Raw genomic sequence first — 25,294 nt, forward strand, 5'->3', positions numbered from 1 at the left:
AAGGCTTTGCTGCACAGCCCACGCCATTACGGTCAACACCTGCCAGCTAGAAGCTGACTGGGCACGGCTGCCACCCAGGCCACAACTGAGCAGGCAGCCCCTGAGTGTGCACCCTTGGAGAGTCCTAGTTCATATCTCCAGCACCCAGCCAGAGCCAGCCTCCCAGCCCCCACCACCTCCAGGCGGCTCTGCAGGGTGAGTGCTGTGCCTGAGCCATAAGAAGACAGAAGGGACCTGCTTCAGTTCTGCTGCTCTTTGCATTGTGCATGTCTTTCGGAACTTTCTGAGCCTCAGTTTCCTAATCTGTGAGATGGGAGAGTAGTGGCACAACCTCTCAAGGTGGTGATGAGGCTAAAACGAGAGGATGCATGCAGAGGGCCCCACACACACACACAGGTTGGGGCAGAGCAGACAGTCACTAAATAGAACACATTTTGGTTTAAAAAAGTCTTTTTTGAAGTTACTTTATTTGGAAGCAGAGAGATAAATGGAGAGAGAGAAAGACACAGAGAGAAGATCTTCCATTTGCTGGTTCACTTCCCAAAGGCCTGCAATGGCCAGGGTTGGGCCAGGCTGAAGCCAGGAGACTGGAATTCAATCCAGGTCTCCCACATGGGTGGTTGGGACTTAACTGCCCGAGCCATCACCTGCTGCTTCCCAGGAGCACGCTAGCAGGAAGCTGGAGTCAACAGCAGAGCCAGAACTGAAGCCCAGACTCTCTGATGTGGGATGTGGGCTTCCCAGCGGATGTCTTCAGTGCTGCACCCGACGCCTGCCTTCTTGTGTCCCGTTTTGTCCTCTAAAAACTGAGAGAGATGAGATTATCTGTAAAGGCCCTGTTCCCTCGGAGAAAACAGAGGTGCTAAGGATCTGGTGGGCAAGCCCCAGGCAGATGGGAGGACCAAAAGGGAGGCCACACTGCCTTTGGAGCGAACAGCGACCCTGAGCTCAGGGTTACCCAAGAAGGAGTTTGCAGGCAGCGGCCCCAGCCCAGGCTGCCCCAGCCCTCCTGCCTCTGGGGCTCTCGGGTCTGCCTCCATGCCGGCAGCCAGGAGTCTGCTCGCTGATCTGCCAAGCTCATGGCCATGAGGAAATATGCTTCCCGATAGGGTGAAAATAGCATACTCTCCAAATATGCTCATCATGCCCAAGAGAAATAAATAAAACCAAGGAGGAAAGAGAGCAGTGAGCAGGCATCAGACAAGGCCAGGCCTGAGCGACTCAGCAGGAGCAAGCTGCCTGCAGTCCAGGGCGGGAGTGGGGGGTGGTGAGTGTGTGTGTGAGTGTGTGCAACTGAGTGGGTCTGTATGTGGTTGTGTGAGTTACCCTGCGGGACAGCAACTGGCTACACAGGAGTGTGTGTGTGTGAAGTAGGTGTGACTATGGAAGTGTGTATACAGGCTGACTGCGTGAACATGTGTGCAGGAAAGTGTGGAAGGTGAGAGAATGAGCATGTGCAAATGTGAGTATGTAAGCATGGTGTGGGTGTGATTGGGTGTGGGTGGGTGTGTATGAACCTATATGTGTGTGGTTGTGTGCATGTGCATACATATGTGAGCAACAGGTGCACACACAAGCTCATGCACACTCAGGCCCACACTCAGTGTACATGCACACAGTTACACCTGCTCCCTCTCGGGCACTTATTCATGGATGTTCACACACACACAGATACATACATTGCACTCACACCCACACTCACCCAGTGTGTGTGGACGTGCCCCCAATCCCGTGCTAGGGCAGGCAGCCCTGAGGGAAGGAAGAATCCTCCACGCTTACTCACTGGCAGCCCAGATAGGAGCAGACTTCCTGTTCCCCAGTGGCCAGTGAGCTTCCCTGGAGGCGCAGCTTGCAGGGACCTTGACCCTTAGAACCCAGAAGGGTCTTGAAGCTCATCTCCCCAACGACCTCAGAGTGCAAATGAGGAGGCAGAGGTCCCAGGGTCACAGAGCGAGGCTGGGGACCCAGGCCTTCTGCACCTCTGGCCAGTGCTCTTGTGCCTCCCCCACAGGACATCCCTCTTTCGTGCTGCTTCTTGCTAGCTGAGCAAAGACGAGGGGTGCCTGGTGAGTGCTAGCTGCCAAGTGGGGCTCTCAGACACAGAGACAAGGCCTATCTCCAGGGTTGTTCCCCAGTGTGGGGAGACAGCACATGTAAACCAATAACCGAGCTGATAAGATAATTCCAGGTCCGGATAAGTGATAAGTGCCTTGAGGTCAGGAAGGCAAGGCGATTGGATCCCCAGGCCACAGCAGCTGGGGGTGGGGGGTGGGGGACTCCGCGCGGCCTTGGGGCTGAGGTCAGACCAGGGAGCCGGTGCCTCACAGCTGCTACCCAGCCTCACTGCCCAGAAATCCAGTAGGGGCAGGAGGATCCGTCATCCTTGGCCACCCCGCACCCAAACCTGATGGGAAGTGATGGGGAAATGCCTCCATCTGGGGTTAGAGGAACTGTCCAGAGGAAGCCAGAGCAGGAAGCAGGCACACCCGGGGCTGCGGAGGCCCAGGAATCAGCACTGCAGGCGGGGAGGAGCTATCAACCTCTGCTCTCGGCCTGGAGCTCTGGTCCCGGCTTCTCAAAGACCACAGAGACCACTGGTGCTGAAACAGTCACCCCTGACATCCGTCAAGCACTTGGCTTGTGTCAGGCCCATCCCAGGTGCCTCAGGACTGTGCACTCCGTCCACTCAACGCACCCCTGGGAAATGGGCATTTTAGAGATGAAAAAAGTGAGACCCTGGTAAAGCCATTCCCGCCCAAGCCTTTGTGAGCCCAAAGGCCAAAGCTCTGAGCATCCGCTCCTACCGCCAGCCTGACCCTCTCAGCTCACTGGGCCGGACCCTTCTGACCACCGTGGCCCCTTGTGGTCAGTGCCCCTGCCTGTGGAGGTCTTGCCACCTCAACCCCTGAGGCCCACTGTGAAACCTTGAGCCCCGCCTCTGTTTGCAAGGCCACAATCGGCATCGCTGCCCCAGTAGCAGCCGCTCTGCCACAGGAGCCCCATGTGTGGGAGTGCAGTCATGTGAGTCGGTGGTGTTCATGCGAACCCTTCAAGGTCAGGCTGTGAGTCTCATCTTCCAGCTGAGAAGGAGAGGAACTGGCTCAAGGTCACACGAGTCCAGGAGGGGTCCGGCTAAATGGATCCAGCGCCTCCTGGGAGTACCCCAGGCCTCCCTTTGAGTGTGCTGGCCAGGAGCTCAGCCTGCTTCCTTCACGCCTTGACATCGGGGACTTCCTCGTGCCACCAGCCTTGTCTTATGCCAGCGCTCTATGTGACAGAAAGTCCCCGACCCTGGAGGTCACCCTCAGACACTGAAACTGCAACTGTTGTAATGGTGAATGCCAAGGATTTTCCACATCTGTGCCTCAAGGCTCGGGGAGAATCGATGTAAAATAACAGAGCCGCCGCCTGCGGTGCCCGCATCCCATTTGGGCGCCGGTTCGAGTCCCAACTGCCCCACTTCCAATCCAGCTCTCTGCTATGCCCTGGGAAAACAGTAGAAGACGGCCCAAGTCTTTGAGCCCCTGCAGCTGCGTGGGAGACCCAGAAGAAGCTCCTGGCTCCTGGCTTAAGATCAGCCCAGCTCTGGCCATTGTAGCCATCTGGGGAATGGGCCAGCATATGGAGGACCTCTCTCTCCCTGCCTCTCTTTAACTCTGCCTTTCAAATACATAAATAAATCTTAAAAGAAGAAGAGTGTATCATGTTTAAAAAAGATAGCACAGCCAAATCTTAGTGTAGGGACCCTGGGCAAGTGGGTTGACCCTTCTGAGCCTTGGTTTACCAATCTATAAAATGGGATTCTATAATAAAACCCACTTTACAAGATTGGAGTCAGGTTAAAACCAAGATAACATGATGGTGCCTGGCATACAATTTTGTGCAGGAAAAATTTGTGGATCCATTCATTGTCAAAAGCTGGCCTCTAGACCCAGGGAGGGGTGGGTTTGGCATAACAGTTAAGCTGCTGCTTGAGATACCCACATCCCCATAGCAGAGTGCCTGGCTTAGAGTTGTGGCTCTAGTTCTGACTCCAGCTTCCTGCTTTTGTGCACTCTGGGAGGCAGCAGGTGATAGTTCAAGTCCCTGGGTCCCTGCCACCCACATGGGAGACCTGGATTGAATTCTGGACTCCTGGCTTCAGGCTGGCCAAGTCTTGATGTGCATTTGAAAGAAAGAACCAGCAGGTAGAAAGTCTCTCTGTGTCTGTCTCTGTCTGTCTCTCTCTGTCTCTGCCCTTCAAGTAAATGAAAAAAAAAAAAAAGTTTTAAAAGACTTATTTATTTATTTGTAAAGCATAGTCAGAGAGAGAGAAAATAAATCCATCTTCTATCTACTGACCAAATGACCACAGCAGCCAGGGCTGTGCCAGGCTGATGCCAGGAGCCAGGAGCTTCATCTGGGTCTCCCTTGTGAGTAAGAAGCTCAAACACTTGCGCCATCCTTTGCTGCTTTCCCAGGCATATTAGCAGAGAGTTGGATCAGAAGTGGAGCAGCAGGAACTTGAACTGGTGCCCACATGGGATGCCAGTGTCACAGGTGGCAGCTTAACCCGCTACGCCAAGATGCCAGCCCCGTAAATGAAAATTTTAAAAAGCAAAAATAAAAGGCCCCTGAGGGTGGTGCTGTTCGGAGTCCGGGCAGTGGGACAGAGGTTTCAGCCTCCTGGGCTTCGGGGCATTCCTCAGTCCTCGCTCTCTCCCCAGACCCTGGCGGTGGAGCCCAGCAGGCACCAGCTCTCCCTCTGGGCACAGGGGGGCACAGAGCCGTGGACAAGTGGTGGGGCCCAGGAAGCAGCAGCCTGGCAGCGGCTGTGCCCCCAGAACTGCAGCCAAGGAAGGGAAGTGCACGTTCAGTGGGGAAGGTCCTGCCGCAAGCAGCCGGTTGAGAAACACGGTGGGGAACATCCAACGGGCTGCTGGCCTCCCGGGGTGGCCATGCAAACCGCTGCCTCCCTCTCGGTGCTTCTAGCCCAGGGCTGGGAGCAGCTTCCTGTCGGTGCTTTTTCTGGGCTGCCTTTCTGTTCCCTAAATAGCTTCTCTGCTCTTCCCTCACTTGAATAGTGGATTCCCTACATTGAATTCTCTCTATTTGAAATACCTGGAATGGCTCCTCTTTTCCCGCTGGACCCTGAGGTGAGGTGAGGCCCGCCCTGCTTCCTCAGTGCCCTCTCCCTTTGACGTCTGCCTTCCTTGCCCTAGCTCTGTGCTGAGCGCTTTGCCAGCTTCCCTCTCCCTTGTGGAGGTCTGGCCCAAGAATGCAGGGAGCTTAAGCAACAGCATCCACTGATTCTCACTAAAGTGTTATTGACTGATGCGTGGGTCATCCAGAAACAGATCTATCTGGGGTGGGGGGCTTGGGGGCGGTCAATGATAGATGCAGCCACAGCAGGAAACATTGCCTATGTGCCCCTCTTCCTGTGTCCCTTCCCTGTGTCCCCAGCGTCCCTCTCAGGCCAAACCAAGCCATACAGAAGCCTGCGGAATGAGCGGGGGAAGGTCGGGCCCAGGAAAGGCCCCGCCCCTCCTGTGTACCATGGCTGGGGACCACACTTGCGGTCTGAAGTCCGTGGATCTAGGACTCAGGGCAAGGATGTGACATACCTCAGTCCTGGGCCCCTCCTCTCTCTGGCCTTGGCTCAGTAGAGGCATTGGCCAGGCTGGTCTGAGTGGGCTTGGAAGCAGTGGGCTCATTTTTCACCCATGCCCAGGCCACAGCTCTCCTGAAGCCTCTCCCAGGTATCTGCTGACCTCACCATCCCGGCCCACCCACCTCCTTGCTGTCCTTGCTGGAGCCCCTGTGTCTTGAGCCTGCCTTTCCCCATGGCCCGTCTGCGGGAGCCAGGATGCCTGGGAGCCTGTCAGCCGTGGGGCCGGGGTTATCGCAGCTGCACCTGGACTAGGGAGTCCGTTCCCATCCGAGGGACAGGTGGTACCTCCTGGTCTGGGCAGGAGCCTCATGAGTCTGGGATTCCAGAAAGGAAGGGAGGAATAGGCCAGTTCCAGCAGGATTTCAGGAAAGACTCCCAGGAGGGGTGCAGACGGCAGGAGACCGTTAGTGTCCCTGCCACCGAAGCTGGGGGAGGCCACACCCCTCCCAGGGTGCCCCAGCAGCAGCTCGGCTCAGCCCGTGCAGGGCAGGGCGCACCCTCTTCCCACAGGAAAACGCTTGGGAATCGCTTTGCAGGAGCTGAGGGGGGTGCTAGGGTTGACAGCTGTCCCAATATTGTACCTCGCAGACATTTCATTGAACACGCAGGGCTCGTAGGCTTCCCGGGACTGCCATGTGATCCCAATCTGCTCTGGGTAACGCTCATCATTTGTTGGGGAGGGAGACAGCGTGAGAGAGGTTGCACCCTGGGCATGACCACAGAGCTGGGAGCACCGGGCGCTGTCTGCTCCGCCTCTGCCTGCCTCTTTACCTGGATTCCTGGCTCTGCCTGGGGCCCTGGGGGTGGGGGCTCAGCCTCAGGAGAAGAGCTCAGAGCTGCCCCACAGCCTGGTCTTTCAGGCCGGAGCCCTACTCCCGGCCCAGTTAGGAGCTTGGCTCTGATGCCCCAGGACTCCTCCTCAGGGTGAGCTGCAGGGCACATGGTTTACCTGCCAGGAGCCCAGAGGTAAGAAAGTAAACACTATAAATCATCAGGAAGCCCAGGTAAATATTTTATGGCTGGGACAGTAAATAATGCAGCTCCCCGGACATGCCTGACCCAGTTCAGCTGCCCCACATCCAGCGCCTAGGGCGGTCTGTCTGGGTTCCTCTCCTGCCTTTTTTTTTTTTTTTTTTTTTTAAGGATTTATTTATTTATCCAAAACACAGTTACAAGGTGAACGGCAGGGGTGTGTGTGTGTGTGTCTTTCATTCTCTGGTTTACTGTCCAAATGGCTGCAATAATCAGAGCCAGGCTAACCCAGATCCAGGAGCCAAGAGCTTCTTCCAGCCGCCCAGTGTGGGTGCAGGGGCCCAAGGACTCAGACCATCTTGTATTGCTTTCCCAGGCCATAGCAGAGAGCTGGATCAGAAGAGGAGCAGTCGGGACTAGAACTAGCACCCAAACGGGATGCCAGCACTGCAGGCTGGGGCTTTAACCTCCTGCTCCAGAGTGCTGGCCCCCTGCCTTGTTTTTCAAGCAGACCTGTGACCTAGCAGTGCCAGTCCCTTTCATATGTGTGTTCTTCACTGCTTATTATTTGCCCAGGCCTGGAACATCTTCCCTCCTCCTCATCCCTCAGGACTCACCTCCTCCAGGAAGCCTTTTTTGTCTTCCTGGGGGTAAGGGGTGAGATCAGGGGTTCCTTTGGCTCCCACAGTCCCTGGGCTCCCCTCAGCTGGGCTCTCTCTACTCACTCTGTGCAGTCATTTCCTTGCTCTTACATTGATCCCTGATGACTTGTCTGCTCCCCTTCTGACTGTTGACTCCAAGAGAGGAATCGTGTCCCTGGAGCGAGTGCAGAACTTGGTAGACGGCAGGTGCTCAACACATCATGCTGAACGACAGAGTTGTCACATTAATCCTCAAACAAGCCCATGGGGCACGTGTCCCTGTGTTTATTGTTCCCATTACCCCATGTAACAGTCAAGAAGACTGAGCCCCAAGGAGCAGAGCTGGGATTGACTTCAGCCTGTGTGAACCCAAGCCCAGTGCTCTCTAGATAATTGTTTGGGAAGTTGCCTAACCCCCTACACCCCTCACAGCCTTCAACCCCCTGGAGTCAGGGACCCTCTGTGCTCGGGGACTCCGCCCCCAGGCTCAGAAGTCCAGGTGGGTGCCACTCCATGCATTTGAAGACGGAAAAAGCACCTGGGAGCAGGAGGCTGGGTGAGGGGGAGCTGTGAGTCCCAGCCTGGAGAGCGGCCCCCAGAAGATGGGAAGACGTGGTCGGGGAGGGTCTCGGGCCCCTGATAGAGGCTGCTGCGGACGGTTCCGTGAGGCCACGGCACAGATGCCCTCCTTCCAGAGGCGCTGTGCTATCTGGGGCTGTGTCTCCAGCCAGGCTATCGCAGCCTCACGGGAACCCGAGATGAGAAGACAGACAGACGATCCTGGCCGCCTGCGCTCCATCCTGTGTCAGGCTCCGAGCAAGGACAGAGAAATCAGGGCACAGGCAGTGCACTGGGGCACGGGACAAGGACAGTTTTGCACAAGGAGCCCTGGCCCGCCCCCAGCCTCAATCCTCAGCAGAAGGCCACTGCAGAAGGGAGGGTAATGATGAGGCCAGCACCATGGCGTATTAGGTAAAGCCGCCACCTGCAGTGCTGGCATCCCATATGGATGCCGGTTCGAGTCCCGGCTGCTCCACTTCCGATCCAGCTCTCTGCTATGGCCTGGGAAAGCAGTAGAAGATAGCCTGAGTGCTGGGCCCCTGTACCCACATGGAAGATCTGGAAGAAGCTCCTGGCTTGTGGTTTCAGTTTGGCACAGCTCTGGCTGTTGTAGCCATCTGGAGAATGAACCAGCAGATAGAAGACTCTCTCTCTCTCTCCCTCTCTCTCTGTGCCTCTGCCTTTCAAATAAATAAATCTTAAAAAAAAAAGGGGGGGGGGAGAAGAAGGAAGAAGGGAGGAGGAGGAGGAGGAGGGAAGGGAATGAGTTTCCACGGCTGTGTCGATCGCAGCTGCTATCCATCAGCTTCTTGGAGCCGTGATGAGAAGGATTCTGAGCCGTGCCCTTCCAGCACTAGCACCGTCTCCCTCAAACACAGAGTGGGCACAGCAGCCCACCTGGAAATCATCCAGTGCCTCCTTCCACCTGTCTTCACTCCTCACACACAGAAGGGGCTCGCTGTGGACTACTCACAAGGTCAACGCTGGAGCCATTTGGTGTTACTGTGCACTGTGGGGCTTAGAAACATATACACATCTCTGCAAGGGCAGAAAGGGATTGGGGGAGGGGAGATGAGAGAGAAGCCAGTTAGGTGCCCTGAAGCGCTTGCTGGCAGTGTGGCCTGAGACCTTGAACCCAGGGACAAAGGCAGTCGCAGCCTGGCCCTCACTAGTCATCAGGGACCACAAGTTTTCCAAGACAAATTCCAGAGATAAATCTTGGCGAGGGCCCAGGCTATGCGTCCTTGTGCTGCAGGAGGAGGAGCCCCGGCCTGCTGTGCCCGGCAGACTCAGGCACCTCCACTGAGCCCAGGGCAGTGCGAGGGGCACCAGGGGGTTCTGGGTGGGGCCCCTGCCTTCACACAGCTTCCCAAACTGCTGGGGAGAACCTTGCAGGGCCTGGAGCAGGCGGGGACAGAGAGGTCAGAGGTTCCTTCTGGGCCGGCTCCTGGGAAGGTAGCCCAGCCTGTCCATGTCCCTCCACGGCAGGCCACACAGCAGGTGTGCATGGGGCTTCACGTTTGGAGAAAGCACCTATGCAAAGGGAGCCCTGCCCTACTCCTGCGGCTGCCAGCGCCTCCACGCACTCGTCTTGCTCCACCCAGGCCAGTGGCCAAGTTACCTCTCTCTTGTTCCTGTGGTTTAAGGGACAAGATGACCTAATGCTTGTGAACTCTGGCCTGGACTTCAGAACAGCCTGAATTTGGCCACTTCCAGGTGTATGGCTTAGACTCTTTGGGTCTCAATTTCCGCTCCTGTAAAATGGGGCTAATAACAATACTCTCCTATAAGGGCTTTGTGGGAGACCTACAAGCTAATGGACATCAATGCTAGTGCCCAGGAGGGAGTGAACACTTGATATGTGGGGACTGCGATGACTGCTTATTCTCACTCTAATCTGAGACCCTCTGCAGAGACCCAGGGGAGCCCTGCCAAGCTCCAGAGGACTGGAGGCTGTTGGACGGCCCTAGTCTGGGGACTTGGGATGCTGTGAACTCCAAGGCCTGGGGCAGAGAAAGAAGGAGAGGGCTGGGCTTTGAGCAGCCCTGTGGCTCTGGGTCAGCTGAGCTCCGGGTTGCGGGCAGAGCTGGCCGTCCCCAGCCACATATAATTACCTTTCGGCAGAGCTCTAGCACTGGGCAGGGACAGCAATTTTCAGGTTTTATTTTGATTCCCAGACAGTGCCCCTGGGCAGCCTGACACCAGCTGGCTGCTGCCAGACAGGAGCGAGGCTGTGTCCTGTGGGGAGGAGAGCTTTCCAAGCATGCTAACCTCTGAGCGCAGAGTTCAGAGTTCAAGACCCCTGTGACCCAGGCCCTGGGGCTGCAGCGGCTCTGGAGAGGCTGGTGGAGGCTGGGGGGCACTGGAGGGTACTCCAGGGTCTCTGTGAAGACAGCAGCAGCACACAGCAGGCTGGAGAAGCCAGGGCGGAACAGCGGGCTTTCCATTCCTGTCCTGTGCTCTGTCCCCTTCCCCTCCTCCCCTCTGCCACCTGGCAGGACTTCCACGGGGGTCACGTGGAGGCAGGGGGCCTCAAGGACAGCTCTAGGAACCTGCACCCTTGCTGGTGTGTACCTGACCATCCTCTGGCCGTCCCACGCTGCTGCCCCACCCCACGCCTCGCAGGCACAAGCAGGCACGTGTCTATGCATCTTGGTACACTAATGCCACAGGAGAGGCGGGGGCCCCAGGAGTCAGGCCCCAGGCAGGGAGAAGGCCCCATGCTTACAGCCACCCACAGGCGGGCCTGCCCTGAGCAGCTTAATCGTGGTGGCTACTCCCTGCTCTCACGTGCACATTCTGACATGCTATACCTGATCCCCAAGGCAGGGAGCCCAGAGGCCAACTCCCCCCGGCTTGACTGCCATGGAGCCAACCCTCCCCGGCTCTGGCCACACAGAGGCCCAGGGTGCTGGGGAAGCCAGCAAACATGTGTTCAACGGGTACTGCTGAGAGCTGTCTCTGGGTGCAGGGATGTTGCCATGGAAAGCCGTTGTGTCCTGATCACCTACTGAGTACCCAACCCATAGGAGATGGCATGGCACTCAAGAGTTGACCTTGGGGGCTGGTGCTGTGGCACAGCGGGTAAAGCTACTGCCTGTGACACCAACATCCCATATGGGCACCCGTTTGAGTCCTGGCTGCTCTACTTCTGATCCAGTTCCCTGCTGATGCACCTGGGAAAGCAGCGGAGGATGGTCCAAGGCTTTGGGCCCCTGCAACCTGCGTGAGAGACCCAGAAGAAGCTCCCAGCTCCTGGCTTTGGACCAGCCCAGCTCTAGCCATTGCAGCCATTTAGGGAGTGAACCAGCGGGTAAGATTCTCATTCTCTCTCTCTCTGTAATTCTGCCTTTTGGATAAATAAACAAATCTTTAAAAAAAAAATTGACCCTGCAGCTAAGGAAGAAACAAAGACCCAGGAACCCGGGGCTCTGCTCCTGGAATCACGGGAGCCCAGAGATCCCCAGTGCAGCGCCTAGAATGCCAATGCAGGAAGGGCAGCTCTTTGAGGCGGTCACGGAGCCCTGCACACCCACGAGTCTGTGGTTGGTCTCAGCGGCCCGTCATTAAGGCTGAGCTGCCTGAGCACACACAGCAAAGGTCACAGGCCAAGACTGGTGGCAACGTCTCCCTGGACTCATCACGTGAGCCCTTTCTCATGGGCAGATTATGGGCTCCTGCCACAGGCTGCAATCAACCACAGGCTCCTCCTGCGGATAGGGGGCCGGGCTCTGAGTGTTCACCCTCGAACTGGGCACACGCTTCACCTGCACAGAGCAGGGCACTCTGGTCCCTGCTCTATTGGTCCCACCAGACCCAAGAAGCAAAATATGAAGAATGAAGTCTGTACCTTCCTTAGACACTCATTGGGAGGTACACATTGCTCTCCTAGCTGCCCATGGGCCTCTGGGCTTACTGTTGCTACTGTTCCCTCTGCCTGGAATGCCCTTCCTCCAGGTCTTCCTTCCAGTTTCTACGTGGGAAACGCCTTTGCCGTGGCGTCACATCCCATTACATTCAGCACATGCCCACATCTGTGTGTGCTATCCAAGGCCACTGAGCGTGAGACCTGCTGGGGTACCTGCCAACAATAACCACTGCAGCTACCCTTCCCCAAGAATCAGCCCCACAGACAGCAGCCTCACTACCTTCACGCTGCTGCCTGGAGTGCCTTCTCCTTCTGTCCTCCACTGGCCACTGAGGGTTTCCACCCGGCTCTTCCCAACCTGCCTCCTTCCAGCCCGGCTCCAAGGGCACCTTTGGGATGCTTTGTCAGCCCTGGCACAGGGCCGAGCACACAGTGGGTGCTCATGCATTGGCTGCAGGGTGGAAACAGTAATGAACTTGGCTCTGGTCTTGGCTCCTCGGGGGTCTGTGGTTGGCAAATCACCATGCCTACCAGGTCAGTACTCCCAAGTATACAGAGGAGAGCCAGATAGGGTGGAGGTGAGGAGAAGCTCACTGCCGCCCTAGCCCACCTTGCCCTCTTCCTGGGTGTGCACCAGGGTCTGACGGCCACAAGGATGGCATGGATGCCTGGGAGGGTGCAAGACCTGTTGCTCCTAGCTGCCTCACTCCCCTTCTGTACCCCTTGACTGGGAGCTTCCTGCAAGCACCCAAAGAGAAAATCACCTCACTGCTTATACCCAGCTCACAGAAGGGATCCTGGTTTGTCCCACAGCTGAGGGAACCGCCTTGGGCCAGTCCTCGTCGGAGACCGTGAAGGTCGTTGTGGGGAACTGAGGTGGTATCCTGGGCCTTGCCCACATGTCCTGCAGAGGGTTCCCAGCCCCTTCCCTAGACAAAGGATGGATGCAGTGGTGGGAGCCAAGTCAACTTCTCAGGGAACTGGGACAGGGGCCACCATTCTGCCAGGCCTGCCTGGGGGGACCAGATGGCCGTCTGGACTTTGGCCCATGTCAAAGGAGGGGATAGAGTTCTAGAGGTATCAGGCCAGGCACCTGCTTTCCTATGCCCGCAGGAAGCCTGGCTTGAGCCTCCCTCCTGCCTCAAGGCTGGGAACTGCCCTCCAGGGGTCCCCTCTTCCATTCTGAATGCCTGCAGGGTCCCCAGGCCACAGGACAGCCCAGCTCCCTGGGCTCCCAAGCCTGAGCCAGAGCCTGGTGAGTGAGCTAGGAGAATGCATAAGCGAAGGGCCTGTCCTTACAGGTTTTGTTGCAGGGTGTGCGGCCCAGCTCAGGCGCCCCGGGGGGGCCACTGAGACAAGCCTTCTTACAGGCAGCTCAGCCGCTCAGCTGTGTGCCCTTGAGTTAGTCACCTACCTTCTCTGGATTCTGCTGCCTTATTTGTTTTTTTCTTTTTCTCTTTCTTTCTTTCTCTTTTTTTTTTTTTTTTACAGGCAGAGTGGACAGTGAGAGAGAGAGACAGAGAGAAAGGTCTTCCTTTGCCATTGGTTCACCCTCCAATGGCCGCCACGGCTGGCGCCCTGTGGCCGGCGCACTGCGCTGATCCAAAGCCAGGAGCCAGGTGCTTCTCCTGGTCTCCCATGCGGGTGCAGGGCCCAAGCACTTGGGCCATCCTCCACTGCACTCCCTGGCCACAGCAGAGAGCTGGCCTGGAAGAGGGGCAACCGGGACAGAATCTGGTGCCCCAACCGGGACTAGAACCCAGTGTGCCGGCGCCGCAAGGCGGAGGATTAGCCAATTGAGCCTCAGCGCTGGCCTGCTGCCTTATTTGTAAACGGGGCTCGGGCAGCGCCTCAGAGAGTCTAGCCTGGCCTGGCTCAGGGGACACCGGACAGGTGGCTGCCAGTTCTGCCACTTTGATTGTGTTATTTCAGGGTGGGGCAGGGATGCTTACATGGCCTGAGGTCCTCTGTACACAACCCCAGGCTCCTAGAAGCTTCTACCCAAAGACTGAGGCACTGGCACGGACACAGGCCTAGAGGTAAGAGATGGTAGGGTACTGTCTGGCAGAAACCGAAAGACGTCCTCTTCCTGCTGCTGGGGCGCTGGGCCACTGGGAGCAGGAGGGGAGGCAGGGGCTCCTTCATGCTGGGCCTAATGGCCACCGCAGACCATGGCCTTTGTTCTGAGAGACCCAGGTCCACTCCAGGGAGTGGGAGGGTTCTGATCCTTTCTGAGAGTTGCAGCTGCTGTGAGGAGGAAGAGGAGCTGAAGCTGAAGGTTGGGAGGTGGTGTTCTGAGCACAGGAGACTGCAGGTGACAATGGCCCCCAGCAAGGATGTTGGAAGTGGGGCAATTGAAGGGACTGGGAAGCCAGAAGGGGGAAACTGGGGCAGCAAGCAGGCTTGTGTCAGCTTTTCCAGTGACCTGGAGCCTCGCTGGGGTAAGGGATGCTGGGGGGGGCGGGGGAGGTGCTGGGCATGGGGCTGGGACAGAAGGCTGCCCAGTGCAGGCCTGCTGGCCCCAGCCCAGGGGCTAGAAGCCCATCCCCTCTTACCCTGTCTCTTGCAGCAAGGCTTCTGTCCGAGGGAAGAAGTTCACTTTTCCCTCCTTGTACCCTGGCCATGCCATGCACACCCACAAGGTGGCTGGGGTTTGGCTGTCGCTCACGCTGTCAAGAGTCTGGGGGTGGGGGTGGGGTGATGGGTGCTTTCCTGAGGCCTTTTTCTCTGGATCCCATGGCTGGGTGTGGGCCGCATGGAAGGAGGGGGCTTGAAGAACAGGAGGGAAGACCTGGCGTTTCCACTGTGCAACCTCCCGCCACGCACACACCTGCTGGCACCCTGACACACTCACACAGCCTCTACAGACTCACTCAAATCCACGGTCCCTTCCCCCCGAGGTCCCTCCTTAGCCTTCCAGCTCTCCCTCCCAAAAGGTCTCCAGCAGCCTGCATCAGGGGAGTCGCCCTCCCACCCCAGGGGACAGTCCAGCAATGTAACGGAGTGAGGGCAGCCGGCAGCATGAACTTTCCGGGCCTCTAGGCTGTGGAACAGAAGGCAAGGTGAAAGTCTACTTCATTTTCTTCATAAGGCTCCCAAGCAGGATCCAGACCTCGTCCGCACCTGGAGACCCCTGTGATACCTGGTGCCGCAGCCATGACCTCAGTCCAAGGGCCCGCTCACAGGGGAAGGCTGGCATGGCTAGTTGTTAGAGCTGGCCTGGGGTGGCGGAGGAAGGGGCTTCCATGAGCCTGAGCCCTACCTGAGGGCCCAGCCCAGCCCTTGACCCAAATTCCATTCCTTATTCAGAAATTCCAGCCTTCTCCTTACCCCACACTGCCCTGGCGTAGCTGCCCAGTACCCACAGGCCCTGAGGGGCTGGCCCAGGATCTGGCTATGTTTCTGGCCCTGTGGGCTCATCATTCCTCCAGCCCAGGCCTGCCCAGCGGCCTGGCTGCCTGCCAAGGAGCTGTGGCCAAGATGGCCAGAGCCTGTGCCCACAGAAGCCTGTGGCATGTGAAGGTGGTGGAGTGGGCAGCAGGTTGAGGGTAAGACTCACCCTCCCCGGGAAGCTCCTCCCCTGGGCACCCCTGGCTCTGCCCACTGCAGGCTGCTGGGCACTGGGGGGTGAGGCTTGTCTCTGCCAGGGGAGCTCCTGGCCTGGGGGAGCCATGGACGTGAGCAGGGTCTGTTTCCTGTGTTGGCCAAACACATCCACTTTCATCTCTGCCCAGAGCAGCCCAGAGGGGTGGGGACTTCACAGATGAGGATACTGAGGTCGAGAGAGAGGGCTGGCACTTGCTGCTCTGCCATGGGGTGGGGGTGGGGGGTCCATGCTTCAAGAGAGGCCCGGGACGGCGTGGAGTCTGGGTGGGCTCACCGGAAGCAGCTAGCTCTGGTGGATTCCTGGAGTAGGCGGTTTTACCTGGGCTCTTCTGAAATGGCTTAGCTGCAAGCAAAGGCAGTGGGGGGGTTGGGAGCACAGCCTATGCAGGGGCGGAGCCTTGATGTGTGGGAGGTGCCAGTAAAAGTGTCCCAGTCCCCAGGGCCTCTCAGCCTCTGGAGGACTTGGGGTGGAGGCTGCCGGCACACAGCCGCCTTGCGCAGGCTCTGCTGGTCCAACTGGCCCAACCACTTCCCTGCCGTTGCCCCCAGCTCAAGGCTCTGCCAAGACTTGTTGGCAAACCTTGGGTGAAGTCTGGGTCAGGGGCCCAGAATCCCCCTGCACCACAGTGCTGGTTCCAAGGCAAGGATTACAGGGTGCTGAGCCTCAGGCTGCTCTGCCTTGTCTCTGAGGGCCTCACAGCCAACTCCTTCAGAAAGCCCGCCCTGATTGCGCCTCAGTAGAACAATTTCTAGCACGTACTGACAGTGTGGAGGCCAAGTCTGTAGGAGGTGGCGCGACGACCCCTGCACTGACTCCTAGCGGCCTCGTTTGCTTTAATGGACGTGCACTACTCTTCATCCGGCCAGACCCGGGCGGAGGGGTCCACTTCCCATGTTTCTGTGACCCGCCCACCTCACCTTTCACTTCCACCCAGCACCCCATTCCTCACCAGCTAGGGACACGACCCTCACCACCCAAGCCCTCGGTGGCGCCATCCGGGAAATGGGTGTGCTCCAGGTCCCGCTGACTTTCCAGGGCCGACCTACAGCGAGGAAACGACGTGGGCGCCGGGGTCCTGTCGGACCGCCAGGCTGCTGCAGGACCCGGGAATAGAGCCGGGGCTTTTATAGCCGCGCCCGCGTCACGGGCCTGGGCGGGCGCCTCCTCCCTCCCGGCTAGCGACGGCTGCTCGGGGGCGGGGCCTCGGGGCTGGCGGGTCCCAGCGCTCCGCCTTCGGGCCCGCGGGCGCGCGGCCGACCCGGAGGGGATGGGCGTGTGCGTACTGCACTCCACCCCGAGGGGCTGCCCTTCAGTTCCAAGCCACCCCCATCGCTCCGTTTACCGCGGCCAAACTGGATTCGCTGAGCCGTCCTCTGTGGAGGGAAACTGAAACACCTGTGGGCAAGGAGGCGCGAGGGGGCTGGTGAAGCCCCCAGCCTCCCTGTCTTCCCTGTCGTGGGTGCCCGTGTTCCCCTAGTGTGTGTGTGTGGGGGGGGGCGTGCAGAACAGAGCTGCATGGGGGATGGGGACAGTGGAGACCTGGGAGGCCAGTTGGACCAGCAGAGCCTCCACCAGGGGCAGAAGATCCTAGAAGGGAGGCCCAGGCTGGCAGGGGCTGTGCTGCGGAGGGTGGGTCGTGTGAGGCTGGGGCAGTCCAAGGTAGCACACCTCTGTTAGAGCCCAGGGAAGCCTGGCCCTGAGCTCCCCGGCTCCCCTACCCCTTGTCTGCCCTCCTGAGTCTGGCTCCAGTCTCAAACACAGCTTTGTTGAGGCAGGAACCGGGGGAGGACCTGCCCAGCCCTCTCCGTGGTCTGGTAACAACTGCATCGCTTGAACCTGGCTCTGGTGCCTTGGTAGCTTGGCCTCTTCCATCCTCCCAGTGCACTTGCCAGGTGCCCACTGTGGTCATAGCCATTCCAGGTGAGGAAGTGGAGGCAGAGCCTGGCCTGGCACCTCCCTGCCATGTGGCACCTCAGCCCTCTGAGCCTGCCCTTGCTTGTAATGTCCGAGGCTGAAACCCCTGTAGATGGCAGTCTTGGTGGCCTGGGCCTGGGCATGTCCTGAGTGCCCTTCCCGTCACACCACCCGCAACAGGACCCCCTGGGGCTCTGCTGTCCCCAGTAGCTGTCCAAGTACACCACCCCCGCCGGCCTGTGTCACCTGCGCGCGAGCCCTGAGCCCACTCGGCCTTGGCCAGGCCAGTGTCTGGTTGTGACACAGATGGCCCTGGCAGCCAAAGCTTCAGGGACAAGGATGACAACACAGAGAGGCAGGAACAGATCGAGGCAAGAGGCAGAGATGCCAAGGCAAAGACCAACTTCTTGGCAGGAATCAAGCGGAGGACCCCATGCTGCCTTCGGCTGGGTGGGCCTTGGGGACAGAGGGTGGTCCAGGCCTTTGTTCAGGTTGCGTGGCTGAGTCCTGGGCCTCCCATGGTGGGATTTGAGGGCCCGCCAGGGGTGATGACCTTTTGCTGGTACTGGGGGTGGCAGAGGCCACACTTGCTCTCCTCTGGACAAATGCCAGGGAGCCCACCCAGGAACTGCCTGGCTCCATGCTGCCCACAACTCTCCTAGCCCAATTCCTTGGCTGCAGAGCTGACAGAAGAGAAAAAGAAAGTATCACTGCTGGGAGGCGGCTCTGAGCCCAGCCCTGCTCGGGGATTTTAGGCCATGTTACGAGAGGTCATCAAGGGCTTTCAAGGCTAAAAACTCTGTGCCCTGGCAGGAGGACTGTGCCTGGAATCCTGGCCAGTGTGGGCCGAGTCTTGTCCAGGTGACCACCCCGGCTGGGGCCCTGTGCATCGCATCTCAGTCTTCAACGTAAGTCTGTCATCAGTCCCTTCTCAAAGGCTGAGAGGTGTGGTCCCCTGCCCAGGGTCATACGGTTAGCTTGTGACACAGCTGAGGCTGGCCCCCAGGCCTCAGTAGGTCCTTCTTAAGTTGGCACCAGTCGGGTTATGGGGACACAAAGGCCAGTTCATGTGGCCCCTGCCCTGGCCCATCCAGCAGCCTGGGGAAGCAGGGTGGGGGTGGGGGGCTCCAGCTAAGCTTGGCCTGGTTGCCCTGGACCCCACACATCTATTCTCCCTAGGGCCTGTCTCTGAGGGAAGGACATGGTATCTGTCCCCTGCCTTTGCCACAGCATGGCCAGCACAGCCTTGACCCTCCTGCCTCTCTGAGTACACAGTGCTTCCCCGTGGAGTGTCCAGCAGATAGATTGGCTGACACCATTGCACATGTCTGGCCCCTGAGCTCCTGAGTCCTGAGCCTTAAGGCCAGGAAAATACTTCCTGTAGTCTAACCTACATTCTTCTTGTTCACAACCCCAGGAGCGGTTCTCAACAGGGGGAATTCTGTCCCCTGTGGGACATTTGGTGATGTGTGGAGACCTCATTGTCTACACAAGTTAAAAGGGGCGCCACTGGCATCGGGCAGGCAGAGGCCGGGGATGCTTCCTTTGGTGCCCAGGACACTGCCCACAATGGGGAATGACCTGGCCCAGGGTCGGTAGCGCCAGAACCGAGAAGCCCTGGCAGAAGCATGGACTCTGGAGCCGGGCAGACCTTGCTCTGAAGTCGGCCTCCGGCATTTGCTAGCTGTGTACTCTGAGCAAGTAGCTCCACCTTTCTCCAAGTCTCTTTTTGCTCATCACCCAGACGGGCACCCACGGCTGCCCCCCATCCGTTGGGGTGTGGAGGCCTGCTCAGACTGCAGGCACCCAGCACCCAGCACAGAGCCTGCCCCATCAAGGACAGCCATTCTTTTTCATTTCCCTTTCCCATGGCGAGCCGCAGGGTGTGGGCACACAGGTCTGGCCGCCAGGCCTGGAGCTCCCCAGGGGTCAGTCCTCCCCCGCAGTGCCTGGCACAGGCAGGCCTATTGTTGATGTTGAGGGAGCGGCTCAGAAAGAAGCCAGAAAGGAAACCTGATCCCAGGTGGGCACATTACCTGAAGCTCACCTTGGGCACCCTTTCCTTCAGCCCGACTGCAGGGAAGCCAGGCGACATGGCAGGTGGGGTGGGACACGACCAGGACACAGGACATGCTGGTGAATATGGGCCCTCTGCTTGGGGGAGGGTAGAGATGTGGCATGGGTGTGAAATGAGAACAGCATCTTCCAAGGCAGTGACCTGAGGGGAGTACAGTGTGGCTAGGAGGGTCCAGCTTGGTGGAGAGAGCCAACCCCCATAGGGGCTGGGGGGTAGTCCTCAGGGCTGGGAACCCAGACATTGACTGGTTTGCAAACTGGCTAGCAGAGCCCCCCTCTGGCCAGAGGGGTCACTGTGCTCTTTCTCTCTCCAGCCCAGACTCCCCTCTTTGTACTTGAAATGGGATTGAGTTCCATGTCTCTGCCAGTGCTATCCATCCCTGGAGGTCTCAGTGGACAACCCGCTCCTGACAACCCTGCAACCCACCTGGTCCGGCCTTCTCTCCCTGTCCCTCCTCCATAACCTCAACCCAGGTTCCTCCCCCCTGAGCCAGGAGCCAGCCCCTCCACTGCCATCCAGTCTCCCCCTCTCTGCCCCCGCTCATCCCTTCAGGAGCCCACTTGAGCTTGTCACTCACCAATTTTCCACTGCACCTTAAGAAGCTCAAAGTCCTGGCCTCGGCCTGCCTCTGCCACAGGCCCCTCGCTCAGCTCAGGCCTCTTCAAGGACTTGTCCCTCTCGTCCATCCCTCAGGCCTCAGCCGCACGGGCTGTCGGGACTCTGGCCATTCCCTCAAGGTGGTGCCCGCCCAGAGCCCAGGAACCTGGAACTCTCCTTCTTGCCTGCTGGGAAGCCACATTTCAGGAGAATGGACTTCTTGGACCCCAGCTGGCCCCCAGGCTTTGGGGCCAGGGGACACTTGGTGAATGAATGGATGGATGAAGGAACGGGTGAGTTACAGCTGACAATCAAGTTCCACGTGTGCGAAGGACGCTCCGAGGCCTGCCAAGGCCGATGGGCAGCTCCGGAGGGTGGGGGCAGCAAAGCGGGAGGCGGGGAGTCGGGGCAGGGGCAGCGGCACAGCCTTGCCCTGGAGTCCTCCCAGCTCGGTCTTTAGGGCAGGGCAGGGCAGTGCTGGGACGGCAGGCCTGGCGGCGGGCTCTGATCCCGGCCGTGTCCGCGCTGTAGCCAGCAGCAAGGGAAGGAGCGAGGCCAGACGAGGCGGGCCAGCTGGCCGGTGGGGAGTCCCGGGCGTGGGCATGTGGACCCGGGGAACCCCCGCAGGCGCCTCCCGGCCGGGGCGTGGGATGACCGCCACGGACCTCCGTGTCCTCCTCAGTCGGGGGGCCGACGTGCGTGCTGGCGGCGAAGCTCGGGCCGCGGCGGGCCCCAGCGGACGGCGAGGGCAGGACTCCAAGCGACCCGCGCCCCCCGGGCTCCCGCTGCGGGGCCTCGCAAGGGGCGGGGCCTCTCTGGGCGTGGACTTCGCGGGGCGGGGCCAGGCCGGCACCTGGGTGAGGTCGCCCCGCCCCGCCCCCTCGCACTTCCGTGTGCCTCGGCGCGGATACGGGAGGTGGCGGCAGAGCGCCGGCTCCCGGAGCGACCCTCGGCGTCCCTCGGTCCGCGCCGAGACCCGGGCCGTCCCGCGCCGGGCCCGCACCGACTCGGTCCAGGCGCGCCCGGGAGCCAGAGCCCGGCGCCAAGACCCCTGGCGCCAGCGCCCCTCAAGAGGTGAGTGAGAGCCGGGCCGGGCGAGGGATCCGGGCTGCTCCGGGACGCGCCGCCCTCCCTCTCCTCCGCGCTCCGGTTCCCGTTTCTGAAGCTGAGAAACTGAGCTGTGGCCGGCGAGGGTCCCGCCGCGGACGGCTCCCGGCCTCCACCCGCGGGTGTGCCCGGCTCCTCCGGGCGTCGGTCCGTCCCCCGGCCCTCCAGGCCGCCCCCTCGATCCTGCCCGCCCAGGGGCCGAAGCCGGGCCACCCGCCGGGCTTCCCCTCCCGCTGCTGGGTCCCGGGGCCGGCGCGACCCGCGGCGCCGCCTCCTGGCGCCGGCGCGAGTGTTCGCCGCAATGTCTAGTCTCCTGCAGGCTTCGGGTGGGGCGACCCCTCCCCCTCCTTTCACCCCTGGGTCCCCTGCCCGTCCAGCCGCTTCGCCCCTTTGAGCCCCCTCTTCTGGTGGCCCGGGCCTGGTGAGGTCGGTCCCCGCCCCCCAACCCAGACGCCACTCCCCTTGGGGGGCCGCAGCCCTCTGAGGGGAGGAGGTGGAGGAAGGAGGTGAGGACTGCCCCGACCTCTGGGCTCCCTCTCTGGGGAGGGGAGAGCCCCCTGAGCATCCCACTTAACCCGGCCACTTCTCTTCCCTCCCATAGTTACCCCGAGGCCTGGACCCTTGTCTCCGCGCGCTGTTGCTTGCATCAGGGCGTGGGCGTGTGTGGTGAATCGCTGCCTCCTTGGGCGGTCCACACTTTCTTTGTCACAGTGTGTGTCTGTGTGTTGGGGTCAGTGTGTGTCTGACAGTCGTGTGTTGCAACACCCCATGTGTCATGGGGACCCCCTGGCCACGAGAGAGTGTTAGATGTGCTAGTTATGGGAGAGCCTGGTGTTGGGGTGCCGGCCTGCCCTGCTCCTGTGTGAGATTGTGCATGTGTGTGTGCACTCATGTGTGGCTCTTCCTCTCCCTCTGCCACAGAGCTGCCGTGCCCAGGCTGACCTGGTCACCAAGGGAGGGGACTGGTCCCTTGGGTTTCCTCCTTCCTGCTGTGGACAGAGCTGGGGTGTGGAGGACAGGCCGGCAGAGGGCGACTGCGCCTGTGTGTGTGATGTGGAGGTGGCTGGGCCGCTGTTCCTGGCAGCGTGGTGATGTGAGGCATACGTGTGACAGGGCTGCGTGGGGTGGTATGGGAGCTGATGACTGGGGGGACACTCAGAGTCTGCAGGAAGCTGCACACGTGTGCTTGGGGAGTGACCGACTGGGGGACTGAGAGTGGCTGGGCGTGGGTACCAGCGACAGGAGGGGGTGTGACAAGGCGTGTAGTGACAGTGCGGGGAGGGAAGGTGAGAGCCTCAGCATGTGAGCATGGGGGTGGCCTTGAGTGTGTGTGTGTGTGTGTGTGTACAAGCGCACACGTGAGCAGCCCTGGCTGCTGGGGTGGTGTTGAAGGCCCCAGGCAAGTCTTGGGGTTTGTAGTACAGTCCCCAAGCCTCAGAAGGACGTGGCTGAGCCCTTGCTGTGCTCATTCAGAGCAGGAGACCCAAGCCAGGCCTCTCCCCAGCTTAGTGTCTATCTCGCAGCACACTGAGAGCTGGGACAGCTACAGGTTCCAGGATGCACCTCCTCCAGTCTTGGCCCACAGCGGGGGTGTAGCACTTGCTAAATCTCACCTGGTGACTGCCCCAGCCCTGTGGTCCCCATTGGTCTGGGAGCTGGGGCTAATGAAAGCCCAGATAGTCCCCGACCTAATTTCCTGCGTGTTGCCTCCTCCCATCCCTGGGGAGGGAGCTGCCTGCCGAGGGAGTATGGGGTTCTGTTCTGCCTGCAGGATGGCCCCTGCCTCACCAGCCCCCGCCCCAGCAGTGATGGGGGGAGGGTGCTGGGAGGTGGTTTGGCTGTGTGCAGGGCACTGACATCGTTTAGCTGGCACGGCTAATTGGAGTTTAAATTAAAATTAGAAATAATTTAAAGCACAGACAAAAAGATAATGCCCTAGGGTACCTCTGCCCCCCCAGGGGTAGTGCTGAGGCCTCCAGCAGGGGGGGGCTGCCCTCTGGGGTGGGGAGTCTTTGTGGAGGTCTGGCCTGCAGAAGATGTGCTCAGCCTTTCAGCCAGGAGACCCAGGGCACTTTTCTGTCTTCGCCATTCCTTCCTTCTAGGATAGTAGCTCCAGGCTCAGTTTTTTCAGCTTTATAATGGGCAAGATAATAAAGTGAGAACCACCCAGTTCCCATATTACTTTGGTTGTAAGGTACTAAACAAGTAATAAGAGTTACTGTTCATTTTTAAACATATGGCCAGAGCTACATTTATCAAATTTTTTTTTAAAGATTTTATTTATTTGAAAGAGTTACAGAGAGAGGGAGAGACAGAGAGAGAAAGATCTTCCATCTGCTGGTTCACTCCCCCAAATGGCCACAACAGCCAGAGCTTGGCCAATCTGAAGCTAGGAGTCAGGAGCTTATTCTAGGTCTCCTACATGGATGCAGGGGCCCAAACATTTGGGCCATCCTCCGATGCTTTCCCGGGCCGTAAGCAATGAGCTGGATCGGCAGTGGAGCGGCTGGGACCCAAACTGGCACCCATATGGGATGCCAGCACTGCAGGCCGGGGCTTTAACCTGCTGTACCACAGTGCTGGCCCCTTAAAATTTTTATTTTTATTTTAAAGGAAGAGAGAGAGACAGAGTTCTTCCATCCACTGCCTTGCATTTCAAACAGCCAGGGCTGAGCCAGAGTGGACCACACTACAGCAGGAGCCCAGAACCACTCTGGGTTTCCCACACAGGTGGCAGGGACCCAAGGACTTGGGCCCTTACCTGCTGCCTCCCAGGCTGCACATTTGTAAGAAGCTGGATTGGAAGCAGAGGAGTGAGGACTCGAACCATGCACTCTGATACGGGTTGCCAGTGTCGCCAGTGGTGGCTTAATCACTGTGCCAGATGCCCAGCCCTGCTTTGGCACTTTGTGAGTCCAGCACGGGAGTGGGCATGCCACGTCATTAGAGCCTCAGATCATCATTACGGGGTGCTAATAGTTTCTCCATTTCAAACACAGGCTCGGAGGCATTGTCCCTGGCCACAGAGTGGTGGTGCCCGATTGCAACCAAGGACTCCAAAACCTGCAGGGCCGCCTCCCGCAGTCAGGAGAGCTAGGAACAGCTTCGGCTGTGTCTGGAAATGTTCCCAGGGTGGGGACGCAGTGTTCTAGCCCTAACCTGGAGTGGCCATGTAACTAGCTGGTACCCAGAGAAGGTTGGGCCTAGCATCCCATTTCATAGAAGAGAAAACCGAGTCCAGAAAGATCTGCGACCTGAGAGCCAGGCTGGGCCTGTGTCGGCCATGCTGGGGCTGGCTGATGGGGAGAGCCTATTTGACAATGCCCCCTGTCAGCTGTTTTCTCCTGTTCCTGCAGGTCTGCCACTACTGGCCCAGTGAGGGCTGCCGGCCTGCTTCTCCTGGTGGTTCGTGTGTGGCAGCGGGAACCAGAACGAAGACATTTTGGAGCTGGGAGCTCTAGGTAGGACTGCATTCCCCCCAGCTGATGGGCAGTGTGTGGGGGTGGCCTCCTGTTTGGGCTCCTCCCTTCCACTGCGGGGTCTAGGTGGGGGCAGGACACACCTGTGCAGAGTGCTTGATCCGATCCGGTGCCAAGAGGAGGCCCTCTTTGCCCTGCCTGGGAGGGGCTCGCTGCCTGGTACCTGGCTCTGGCCAGGGGAAACCTTTGGGTTCAGAGCTCAGAAGCCTGGGCCCCTAGTACTTTGGGGAAAGGAATGGCAGCAGGTTTTTGGCCAGTTAAGAGAAGCGGTGTGTGAGCCCAGGGACAGGTAATGGGTCAGTTCTCTGTGGCCTCACATCCTGCTCATCATCACAGGAGGAAGCCGAGGCTCACCCTGGGCTCCCACAGTGGCTGGACACTGAGTGGGAGTGGCACAGCCGAGCTGTCTTCCATAGATTTCCCCCCGCTCCATGTCCCCAGCCTCCAGGGCCCTCAGGAAGCTGGAAAGTCCTCCCCTTGGGGCCAGCCTGGCCTTGTCAGCCCCCATCGCAATGCAAACAACACTGAGTTCCTGTGCAGGTGTCCAGATCCCCAGTGCTGAGGGCTCCTGGAACCTGGGGAGTGCCTGCAGTAGGGATGGCCAGGATGGTCTTTCCTCCAGGTGTCCCCCCACTCCCACCCCTGCTGGCTGCCAGGCACCTGTTCGTCTTGTGAATAGACCTGTGGGGGCTGGGCTCACTGGGCCTGACTTCAGGGATGGTGAGGGGATCAGGGCCCTATATCCTGGGGTGGGAACCAGGGCAGAACGTGGCCCGGGGCTTTGCTGGGTCTTCTGTTTACTTGCCTTACCCTCACACCTG

The 25,294-nt window shown here is 59.3% G+C and overlaps 1 protein-coding gene and 1 long non-coding RNA gene across 3 annotated transcripts in view; one reads left to right on the forward strand and one right to left on the reverse strand.

Annotated features, from left to right (window-relative positions):
* Positions 1-482: 482 nt before the first annotated feature.
* On the reverse strand, positions 483-20,581 carry LOC133766496 (uncharacterized). The gene is made up of 3 exons (XR_009866715.1): positions 19,868-20,581; positions 19,261-19,431; positions 483-806 (listed from the first exon to the last, which is right to left on the reverse strand). It is a non-coding gene; the product is annotated as an uncharacterized LOC133766496 (long non-coding RNA).
* A 242-nt stretch (positions 20,582-20,823) lies between these two features.
* PRKCD (protein kinase C delta) overlaps positions 20,824-25,294 on the forward strand; it is a 28,915-nt gene continuing 24,444 nt past the window's right edge. The window contains exons 1-2 of one of the 2 annotated variants that reach the window (XM_062201088.1): positions 20,824-20,961; positions 24,351-24,455. The gene's annotated coding sequence lies outside the window, so the exon portion shown is untranslated. The remainder of the gene's footprint in view (positions 20,962-24,350; positions 24,456-25,294) is intronic. The other variant, XM_062201087.1, reaches the window with a different exon arrangement.

The sequence above is a fragment of the Lepus europaeus genome, chromosome 9 (genome assembly GCF_033115175.1).
Source record: "Lepus europaeus isolate LE1 chromosome 9, mLepTim1.pri, whole genome shotgun sequence".
In the NCBI taxonomy this organism is placed as follows: domain Eukaryota; kingdom Metazoa; phylum Chordata; class Mammalia; order Lagomorpha; family Leporidae; genus Lepus; species Lepus europaeus.